General features: G+C 38.8%; 1 long non-coding RNA gene across 1 annotated transcript in view; it reads right to left on the bottom strand.

Annotated features, from left to right (window-relative positions):
* The window catches only part of LOC134762033 (uncharacterized), a 120,682-nt gene that overhangs the window by 7,716 nt on the left and 100,752 nt on the right, over positions 1-12,214 (bottom strand). The window contains exon 3 of the long non-coding RNA XR_010141485.1: positions 1,308-1,422. This is a non-coding gene — a long non-coding RNA (uncharacterized LOC134762033). The remainder of the gene's footprint in view (positions 1-1,307; positions 1,423-12,214) is intronic.

A 12,214-nucleotide genomic window follows, 5' to 3' on the forward strand; every position in this document is an offset into this window, starting at 1 on the left:
ACACAAGCCAGATTTGGCCATTTAGTTATGGCTTGGAACACAAAGGTCACTCGAAGGTTTATGACATTTGGATTTTGGAGCACATTTACAAAACTACAAATTCTACATGGTTTTGACATTTGGATGCAATCTTTATTAACAGTATCTTTCCCTTGGCATACATACATGTTTCCATTTGGATTATGTTTGTTTATTAGACAAAAGCAGCCGATGTAACCAAGTTTAATAAAATTCACCGTTTTTCTTCATTACATTTCTTTCCAGAAAATAATACTTTGTGCTTAAAAAGTGCTATGCAACAAAATCATTTGAAAATATAAATCACTGAGATTGCTAAAAATATCTCAAACTGCCAAAACTAAAATGTTGATTACTGATTTATCATGTTCTCTTTTACCTCAATATATAATTATGTTTTAAATGTGTATTGAAGTGGGATAACATAATTATTCAATTTGTCAACATACACTGCTATCTTTTTATGTCCAGAAAGTATTTGATTTGTAGATAGAAAGAACAAACGTATTTTTATTGAAATATAATCATTTGCATTTAAATGGGAGAGTGTGTAAAAAAAGGAAACTTTTAAGTCTTTAAGAAAGAAAATGTTTAAAAACTTCAGTCTTGTAAAAGAAAATTTAAATATTAGAAAAAGCATATTTGTTTGTGGATAATAAGGCTCAATATGAGAGTCAATACTTTTCAAATGTATCTATTTAAAATAATAACAGCGTGAACCCTGGAGGTGGAGCTTGCAGTGAGCTGAGATCGTGCCACCGCACTCCAATGTGGGCAACAGAGTGAGACTCCATCTCAAAATAATAATAATAATGATGATAGTAATAGCTAACACTTCCTAATCACTTTCTATGTGCTTGGTTCTGTTTTAAATACTTTGTAGATGTTAAATCATTTAATCTTCACAGTGACTCTATTTTACAGTTATCTCCATTTTACTAACGAGAAACTAATGCACAGAGACATTCATACTTGCTCAAAGTTATACAACTACTACTGGTATAATCAGGATTCAAATCCAGGTAGTCTGGTTCTGAAGCCTACATTAGCCTCTAGCTCTCTAAATTAAGGGGATTATAATGAAAATTTACATAAGATTATTTCTTCAGAATTAAAAAACACCTTGAGGCCAGGTGCAGTGTCTAACACCTGAAATCCCAGCACTTTGGGAGGCTGAGGCTGAAGGATCACTTGAGGCCAGGAGTGTGAGACTAGCTTTTCTCAACAATTTACTTAACAAGAAACCTAAAAGTAGGCAGTTAAGGACCAGTACAGTGGTTCTACAATACCTTCAAGAGACAATGATTTCCTCTTGAATTTCTTCTTAGTCATCCTCAGTGAGTGCCTTAATTATCAAGCTTATTACATCATGGTGACAAGAGGGCTGCACTTGATCCAACATCACTTTTGGATTCCAGTAAGCAACAAGAAGAAGAGCAAATGAGAAAAAGATATAAGCCAGGTGAGTTACTCCCCTTTAAAGAACTTTTTCAGAAACCCCTTACAGTGATTTTAGACACTGCAGTTACCTAAAACTTTTGTATGAACAAACTGAGTAGCAAAGAAAGCTGATTAAAAAAAAAAAAAAAAAAGGCCCGGCGCGATGGCTCATGCCTGTAATCCCAGCACTTTGGGAGGCCGAGGCGGGTGGATCATGAGGTCAGGTGTTCAAGGCCAGCCTGGCCAACATGGTGAAACCCTGTCTCTACTAAAGATACAAAAAACTTTGCCAGGCATGGTGGCATGGACCTGTAATCCCAGCTACTCATGAGGCTGGGGCAGGAGAATCACTTGAACTCAGGAGATAGAGGTTGCAGTAAGATGAGATCACGCCACTGCACCCCAGTCTGGATGACAGGGTGAGACTCATCTCCAAAAAAAAAAAAAAAAAGGAAAGAAAAAAGAAAAAAACATAGATCTGTGACTGAGTATATTGCCACTCTGATCAAAATCAGAATCTAAGCGTAAAGAAAGATTATTGAGGCAGGTCTAGAATAGCCTTTGCTCTAGAGCTAGTTTGTCCTCTTACTAAAGTATGGCCCTTTGCGTACTCTGTGTGTTCAACAATGAGCATTCTCACCTTGGCTAGTCAGGACTCAGCTGCTTGGAAACGTTCAGTTTACAACTCCCTGGAAATTTCATCCTAAAGGGCTTTTTTTTTTTTTTTCTTTTTTTCTGGGTAGCTCCCTCTTCTCCAGGACCTTTTCTGGAAAATTCTAGCCTTTTCAACCTCCACATGCTCCAATCTCTGACAACTCAACTCAGGGACACTGTGACATTCTGCTTAGGTTTCCGCTTCTTATGATACAGTTCTGAAATCCTTCCTGTCAATCATCTGAAGCAACTGAGGCCTCATGCAACTCATTTCCCTTGTCCCAGGTGTCATACTGAGTCAGTAGAAAAATTCCTGAAGAATTCCAGATACCTCCTAAATGTGACAGATGATCTATAAGTCATTAATCCTCTGCTATAAAAGACAGCAGTCTTCCATAAACAAACTCCAATAGTTCACAGTCTTTTGAAAATTATTATTATTTATCACTTTAAAGTTACGATTGTGTAAATATATCACATCTCATAATAAATGTGCTATTAAATATTTGCTTTTTAACATTAAGGAATAGGTTACTATTTTTGAGAGCTTTACAGATAATTTTATAATAGGCCTGAAGAGGAATGCCATGTGACTAGGATTCACAGATCCTGTTGTAAATAAAACTACTTCATGCCAGATAGACTGTGAAATGGGAGAGTTCCCTGACCTCCATCACAGAACACGCAATAGGGTGTGGCTCATCTGTTTGACCACCACACTCTCAAACTCCTTACAAGAGGGGGAGCAGGCAGACGGGCAGATGCAGGAGCCGAGGTGCACACTTTTGGGCTCCAGCACCATGGTAGCATCTAGCGATGGGTATCTGTGACTCCCAAAGCCCCAGTGGATGTGTTACTGTGCTCCTTTAGCTCTGCCATCTGCAAACTTTAAGTGTTAACCAGTTCAGTGCCCTCTTGGTACTCGGGTCCTTGTCTGCCATCCAGGAAAAATCAGGTCACATATGGACTTGAAGGATGGTGAATGCAGGGATTTTACTGAGTGGTGGAGGTGGCTTTGGTGGGATGGATGGGGACCTGGAAAGGGGATGGAGTGGGAAGATGCTCTTCCCCTGGAGTTTGACCATCCCACAGCCAAACTCCTCTACAACCATCCTCAGCTGAACTCCTCTCAATGTTCAGATGCTCCTCTTCTCTCCTGCTCTGCCATGCCACTTTTCTGTTCCTCTGCTCTTTTGCTCATCTGCTTGTCTCTTCATCTGCTGGTGGAGCCTGTTGTTTGGGGTTTATGTGAGTACAGGGTACAGGGGTATGGCGGGCCAAAAAGGCAAAATTTGGGTTCAAAAACAGGAATGCCTGTTCCCATTTAGGGCTGCAGGTTTCCAGGCTTGAGGATGGGTTATTTGCCAGGCAACCACCCTCTTCTACCTAGTATTTCCTTGCTTCCTGTCTGTATCAACTGCAGTAACTTTTATAATCATATTAAAGATATTTTAATAATAAATACAATTATGGTAATTTAGGGTAAATTATAATGTTTCATACAGAATTCTTTTGTGGTTGTGCTTTTGTTTTTGTTTGTGTTTTGTTGACCACTCAAAGTGCTTTTAACCACCTCTCTAGTTATGCCTAGCTCAAGGAATTGAAGATGTTAGCTCTCATGTAGAAGAAATAACTGTACATAGAACGATTCGATCAGCAGCAAAAAGACTGGCTTGCACAATATCTCTTCTCCATCTCTCTTATCTTGGGATCACACCTAAGAGAGATCAGTTAATTCCACTGGGTGAAGAAGGCAGGCTGGAAGGTGCTGTTTTCTAGACATAATTTCCTGGATTGGACAAACGCTGCAGATACAGGTTCTAGGAGGGATGTCAGTCAAGAGAGAGAGCTGAGAATCCAGAGCCTAGGAAAACAGACATAAGTCACCCTGTGGCAGGGAAGGGGGAGTCTACACAGCTAACAGAAAAGAAGCCCATGTAATTCCAAAGTGGATGCTATTTAGGATCAGGTAAGCAGAGAGAGCTTGCATGCAGGAAAATCTGTCACAGCAAGAAACCGGCAAGGACTCTAGGATTCAGAGCAAGAGAGCCAGTCTCTTGAAACAAGACTAGAAAGAGGAATGCATTCCATATATCTAGAAGGACAATGGTACTACAACACGGACAAGGCAGAAAACCTCAGATTTGAATTGAACCAGCCACAGAAGGATCCATTCAGGGTCTCAGAGTGTAAGGCAAGAACTCCTCTTTCCATCCCCTGTAAAGGTTGATTTGACCTTTTAGGCTTTTATGAAGCTGAGCCCAATGGAAGGAGTCTAGAAGCAGAGCTATGGGAAGAAAAAGACGATACTGCATGGGAACCCTGGCAGGAGATGAAACCACCAGCCTTCCTGCCATGTGCTCAAATGTCTTATCTTTAGAATAACTTTTAAGGAGTCTTTTAGAGGATCTGTTCATGTGAAATATGCTACCAGAGAGGTGACATACTAAGCCCCTAAGAGATCAGTCATTAACATATATTAGTTTACCAGATTAGCCATTAGTTTCAAACAGAGAGAGTAAAGGCCTGAGGGAATAAAATTCAGACATTTAGATTTAAAGGAGATTTAAAAGGAATAGAGTTCCAGAGCAGGTAATCTAATACATGTTACAAATCAGGGACAAAGTTGTCTTTTATGTTCCTCGTTGTGTATTTCCCTCTAGCCAACATGCCTTGAGAATTTACTATGTGCTAGGCACGTCCAAAGCACTTTAAATCGACTAATTCATGTAACCCTCCAATCCTATTGGTGCGTTTTATCATTTTTACTTTAGAAATGGAAATATTGAGGCTCAAAAAATTTCCCAAGATTACATAGCTGGTAAGTGGCAGAACCAGGATTCAGTCTGTATCTGATGGCCCAAATATTCTTACAGTAAAAGGTCTTTCAAAATCCAAGTGAGAGGCATTGATGTTTTCACTAGGGAAGGTGTCATTGGCAACAGTGAGATAGAAGTGGAGCAAAAAGAAAGCATCACACAGAACAGATCAATAGTCAACCAGTATTTGCTGGGTGCCAGTCATTACAAGAGATTGTAATAGGTACTAGGGATACTGTCACTGAGAAACCAGATATGACCCAGACTTCATGGGGCTCATAGCCTTACAGGGAAAGAACATTCCTACACTACAACAGTAGTGATTTAACAAACAAACAAACAAACCTACAAGTAAGTATAAACTTTACAAAGCGTTGAAAATAGAGGTACCAGGTGAGGCTACCATCAACAGAGCTAACACTTCTGTTTTGGTAACTGTCATATTTAAGCAAAAGGAGGGAATTGAAATAATTCTGAAGTACACCTATCTGTAATCTCAGCTACTCAGAGGGCTGAGGCAGGAAGTCCGCTTGAGGCCAGGAGTTCAAAACTAGCCTAGGCAATATAGCGACACCTCATCTCTCTAAAAAAATAAATAAAAAGTATTCTAAAGGTTAGAGAGAATGAGGATAGGAAAATCAGGAAGTAGGACAATTTGCAGGAAGAGGAAAAATGTGCTGAGATGGATTTATGATGGTAAATTCAAGGAGAATTTGAAACATCCAAGAATTGTCCACTAAACAAACATACAGGCCAGGAGCCAGAAGCAAGGGAGAGAGAGGCTGTTGTGAGCCCCGGAGAACCACTTTGTACACAGCCAAGCTGCATACAATGCAAGAAGGGTCTCAGAGCTCTCCCGGGAATGATCGTCAGTCTGTGTCCATGTCTAGGGCTGCCCATGTGGTAGTGGTGAGGAAGGAGAGGTCATGCAGGGTAAAAACCAAAGTTGGTAGCAGCATCTGGTATCTGAAAATAAGAATCACTTAAAAATATCACAATCCTTCTCTTTAAATAAAAACAATAGCTAAAATTACCTGTGTCTATTCTGTGCCTGGATACAATCTAGTTTAGTTCTTGTTACAACACCATAAAGAAATCACTGTCATTAGATCCCCAATGTAACACCAAGAAACTTTAAATTCAGGAAAGGTAAGTAACTTCCCTAAGTCCCATCTCTATAAAGGCTGTATCCAGGATTCAAGATTCAAACTCAGGCCTGAGCTTTAAGGACTCCAGATCAAGAGGAGGAATAAAACGACTTTTCCTTTCTTAAATTCCTGGTGTGAAAGGTAGAATGAAATTCCTGGCCAGGCGCGGTGGCTCACACCTGTAATCCCAGCACTTTGGGAGGCTGAGGTGGGTGTATCACCTGAGGCCAGGAATTCGAGACCACCATGGCCAACATGGTAAAATCCTGTTTCTATTAAAAACATAAAAATTAGCCAGGCATGGTGGTGCATACCTGTAATCCCAACTACTTGGGAGACTGAAGCACGAGAATCTCTTGAACCCAGAAGGCAGAGGTTGCAGTGAGCCGATATTGCGCCCCTGCACTCCAGCCTGGGCGACAGAGCAGACTGTGTCACAATTAATTAATCAATTAATTGTTTAAAAGAATGAATTTTCTTATTTTACCTAGCAAAAGCAAGATGTATGACTTTACACCCCAATGCTATTAGAGGAGAACTTCGTTAGTCTGCATCCCTCAGAATCTAAGGTGTTTTAGATACTTTGTCAGACCCCGATAGTCTGAATTTTGTCTCATCTTCTCAACCTTTCAATTGATTGAGATAACGGGTACTCCCTCTGTGTATTCTAACTAACCTTCCCTTTGTGGTTGTTTCCATAAGAGACTGGAAGATGGGGAGGAAAAATACAGAAGGAGACACAAAAGGATATCTAATACTGGAAAAATCAGCTTATCAAGAAACGCTCCCAAAGTATCCTTAGAAATACCCAGATGTTGTGCCAGGATAACCAAATGCAGAAGGAAGAGCTGTCTCTTTTCTTAGCACTCACTAGAAGCGGAGAGTAACCATGGGGAAATTACCTAAGCTCTTTAACCTCTGTTCTTCCATCTATGTAAAAAGGCTAACCTGACAGTCACCCTGTGGAGCTCTTGTAAGGATTTGATGAGATAATGCTTATGTGTTCTCCGTACGGTGTGTGGTGCTGAACAAGGCCTCAATAAATGTGTGTGTGTTTAAAAAAACAGGTAATATATATGAAAGCTTCTATCAGCCCTAAGTGCTATATAAATGTGACTATTTTTTAAACAAAGAGAGAAAATAGACTTAGTTGTGTAATGTGAATATGCAGACACCTAGGAAGATCTCTTTCTATCTGAAATATTGATGTCACTGTTTCTCTTTAAGGCCTTTTCTATTTGGTCATGCTTAATGTAATAGTATTTAAAAGCCATTTAGTATTTTCTGTGCAAACAGTGCCATTGCAGAATTGAGTAATAAAAGTTGCACCTTTGAAAACAATATGAAACATTTAAGCACCAATGACCTAGTAGCCTCATCTAGCTTTGTGACTCGTTATCATGCAACATCAATGTTTCCATTGTCACTCTGCTGTTTCAGATAACAATTGCCGTCTGGACACTTGCCTGCTTGCCATTTAAGAGATTAGGGGCTTTTTTTCCCTCCTTAGTCTACCACTGTGTTCATTCCCAGCTATACAGTTACCATTTATAAATCAGTGAAGCAAGAAATTAAGGACACACTAGCAGCCCTGCCTGTGGAATACCAATAACGACAAAGGTGTAGAGTTGCTTTGCTGCCTTCTTGCTGCCTACCCTATACCCAACTAAAACATCACTCCTCCAAATGAGCACAGTTATCTCAGTCACCAGAAGGAATAAATGAGGCACAGTGATAACCAGATTAGGATACAATGAAATAAATTTTCTGGATTTTATAGTATGAAAATGAAAACCTGTTTATTTTCTAATGCTTTGTTTTCATGTTTTTGTGGTTTGATTCTCTGGTTAATTTAGATTTTAACTTCTACGCTGTCTGGGGTGGTTCCCTAGCTTTGCTTTGAAGTGCAAATTGTTCTGCGCAAATGACACCTGATAATTAGGAAACAAAAGAAGGGGGTAAGAAAGTTGTTGAAATACAACTGAGCGAGCTTAAGTTTTTTTCTCTTTGTATGGAAGGATCAAAATCTACCTTCCTGGTTAGTTACACTATCCCTGCAGATGCTCTGATGAACTGTCCCATCAGTAAGAAGCCACCAATATGTCTGTATCCTGTCAGTATAATGCGTACAACATATATTCTTCCCTCTTAAAAATCCAGGGCATGTAAAAGAAATAGATTCATATGTAACAACATTTGGGAAATGACACAAAATCCTCAAACTCCAAATAGTTTCCTGGGTCATTGGACCATGCTTCCAAGTGTTCTGGGAGCAGAAAATACTAGTCCATTGACATGTAAGATTTTTTGTGTTGGGAAATTACCTTAACAGACATTATGATGTAATAGAATGCTACAATAATGAAAACTGGATAGCTGTGGCAAAGTAATCAGCAAACAGAATGAACAGCCCTGAAATTTATTTGAAAATGGAATATACGTAGGGAAGGGATGCACTTATTTCATAAATTATATGAGAAATTGGCTAATTACTCGAAACAATAAACAAGAGTTTCAGCTTATAACATGCCCCAATTAAATTCCAAATGAGGAACTAAACATAATAAAGGAAGCCGATAGAAAACTAGAAGAAAACGTGAAATAAATAATTAGTTTAGTGGGGCAAGGACTTTCTGATATAAACATAATGGAAGACACTATAAATGTTTAAATGATGACAGGTTTACATAAACCAGTATCCACTAAAAGAAACTAGGACTCTGGAAAAACGGCAGATTCCAGGGCTGGGGTAAGAAAGTACAAGATGGGTCTAGAACGTCTCATTGTGCCAGAAAATAAGAGCTTAAAGAATATAAAGATACGTCCAAATGATATAGGAACTTCCACTGGCCAAGTCTGGGATTATCTGAACATAAATATAAATGATAATAATAGATTATACCCTATCGAATCAATTAGGTATCCATGAGTCTATACTGATATAAATTAATAATGAATAATTGAAATTTTGAGGCAAAGTAGGATAATGTAATGATATAGGAGTTAAAAAGAAATTATTTAGGCAGATAGTGAGGGTAAGAGAGTCCTCAGTAATGCTTTCCTTTTAATAAAAAGCAGCCTCCAAATCATTTCTTTTCTAACAAAAAAAGCAGCCTGCAAAATAGTGCTGCAAGCATAGATAAGCAAGCTGGAAGCTTGCACAGGTGAATGCTGGCAGCTGTGCGAACAGGGAAAGGCTACCTGGGGGCCAGGCATGTGTAACATGGCGGCTCCATCTTCCCTTTCTTTCGTCAACCACGTGTACAATAAGGAACAGACAACATGGCCCTGGCCAGGTAGAAAACTGATCTGCAAAATAAAAGATTAGGGTAGGGTGGCCAGCTTCTTCACGTGCTATGTAAATGGCACATCTGGTCCACCCAATCTTTGGACCCTGTATAAATCAGACACAGCCTCCTCAAGCTAGTCTATAAAACCTCCACCCTTCCCTCTCCCCGAAGCGATTCTGTTTTTCTTTCAGTTATTAAACCTCTACTCTTTTTCTTTTTCTTTTTTTTTTTTTTTTTTTTTTTTTTCTGAGATGGAATCTTGCTCTGTTGCCCAGGCTGGAGTGCAGTGGCTCCACTCTTAAACTCACTTCTTGTGTGTCTGAGTCCTCGATTTCCCTGGCCTGAGATGATAAACCTGGGGTATTTACCCCAGATAAGGACAAATGATGCTGCTTCAGTAGGATAACACAGTTTCAAAATCCTTCCCTTCAAAACACCGTTACTGAACCAAACTTAGGTCTGCCCACCCAATGAAACAAAGCCAAACGCTGATATCAGGATTTGCAGCAAGAGAAAAGTGAGGCATTTATTGCAGGGCGCTCATGATTAAGACCTGAACTCCCCAATGAATTACATGTAAAGGTTTTTAAAGGCAGTGAGTCAGAGGTTCCAGGCAAACTCATAAATCTGTACATGGAGGGTATATATTGATTCGACTTAAAAAAAAAAAAAAAAAAAAAAAACAAAACGGACATTTTGAAGCGGGGGCCTGCAGGTCGTGGGTGGATTCAAAGATTTTCTGATTTGTGATTGGTTAAGGACACAAAGATTCGTCTAAAATTTCAGGTCAGCAGAAAATAATGTTAGCTGTGGCCCATGGGTTTTACCCCCTCCAGGCCCCTCAGGAAGAAATTTAGAAGAAAGAATGGTGGTCACAGTTCAATCCTCGGTTCCCTCTATGTGCCAGTGGATGACGTTTTCCATCTCATGGGAATTGGGGTTTCTGAAAAACAACTCGGAGACATATGTTAAGCTGTTATCTTTTGTTCCTATAGGAAACCAAACATCTTGTGACTCTAACTTCCTTGTCTGTTGTTTTAAGCTACTATTACCTTCTTGCTTATCAAGTTGCTCATTTGCTTATCAAGTTGCTCATTTACTTCTCCAGGCTAGCTAGGTGCCTGGAATTTCCTTTGAAATAACTCAAGATTTCCCTTTCTTTCCATGCTTGTGGGGGATGGGGCATTGGGCTGGCATGCCCCTGAGAGGGATCACTCCTCCATCTCAATACTATACTCACTAAAGACAAAAGGGAAAAGATAAACTTTACAGTGAAGGATCCTGACAGATACCACCTTAATCAAATGTTTAATGTGCCAATCACTAGTAATAGGACAAATCTAGGTAGTGTTCTGCCTGGTAAGAGGTGATAAGAAGACTAGAGCCTCCCCTCTGTGATATCCCTGACAAAGGTGCATAACCTGAATTTAATCATGAGGAAACCTCAAAGAAACTCATGAAGGACATCCCAAAAAATAATTGATGTGTAATCTTCAAAAGTACCAAGGCTGTGAAAATCAAGGAAATACTGAGGAACTGTTCTAGATTTGTGGAAACCAAAGAGACGTGACAATAATGTGTAATGTGATTCTCAATTAATCATTTTACTAAAATATATTGTTGGGACTATTGGTGAAACTGGAATGGGGTCCGAAGATTAGATGACGATGATGTAGCAATGTTAATTTCCACCAATTTTCCATGGTGGTATTGTAATTATATAGAAGAATATCTTTGTTTATAGGAAATGCACTAAAGCATTCAGAGGTGGTGAGGCCTCCTGTAGGCAGCTTAGTCTCAAATGTTTCATGAATAAAAACATTCTTGCAATTCTTTATAAGTTTGACATTGTTTCAAAATAATAATAACATTAACCAAAGAACAAGTGTATCTGTTCCAAATTCTCTTTTCCCTTTTGCTAGTTAGGTACATCTAAATATTGTGTTTGTATCATAATATATTTTTGGTATATCTGTTACCACAGTTTAATCTTCCCTTGTACAATTTTAAATGTCAAGCAATAGGGAAATTATTATGCCATAGCCATATCCTAGAACATTATAAATATTTTTAAGTGTTTTTGTTTGACAAATAGGTAACAACATGGGAAGATTCTCTTGGTGTTCTATTGTTTTAAAATGAGAGTAAAGTAAAATAGTATTTACAAAATTAATGTGATTCTGAAAATACTTTTACAACCTGAAAGGAAATATGCACTTCAACCAAGGTTATATCTTGGTAGTGTGAATATAGGCGATTTATTTTCATTTTTATTTTGGCATTATGTCTCAATTTCCTGTAATGACCATTCATTTATAAACAAAACATTGAAATTGCAATAGCAATTAATATAAAGTGATGGGAAGAGGAATAAGAAAAAACTGTTGATTAAAGAATGAAAAAGCACAAGGAACTTCACCTGAAAATATGGTATATGGTATATTGAGTGTTTTGAATTAAAGATCAGACAGACCCACCAAGAACAATGGAGAACAATCCATCTCAACCCCCACACCCCCAAATCCTCTCCCTATCCCAAAGCACAGATAAAGTTGTCTTATCTACCTAAAATCTAAATCTAACAGAGAAGTAAACAATAACCTCTGGTCCTTTCTCTTAAGTTTTCATTAGCTGAACCCTTATCACGGGAAGGAAGACTAAAGTCCGACAACAAACCTGGACAAATTTTTGTCATAACCTTTATCCACTCTGAGGGCCCAACAGACTTTGCCCTAAACCATTGTATGCTCTTCAAGCCCACTGAATTCCCCTAAAAATTATTTACTATCTCCATAAAATGATCCACACTTTTCCCTAAGAAGTAGGGTATGTAAGAGGCTATATC

The sequence above is a fragment of the Pongo abelii genome, chromosome 8, assembly GCF_028885655.2.
Source record: "Pongo abelii isolate AG06213 chromosome 8, NHGRI_mPonAbe1-v2.0_pri, whole genome shotgun sequence".
Lineage (NCBI taxonomy): Eukaryota > Metazoa > Chordata > Mammalia > Primates > Hominidae > Pongo > Pongo abelii.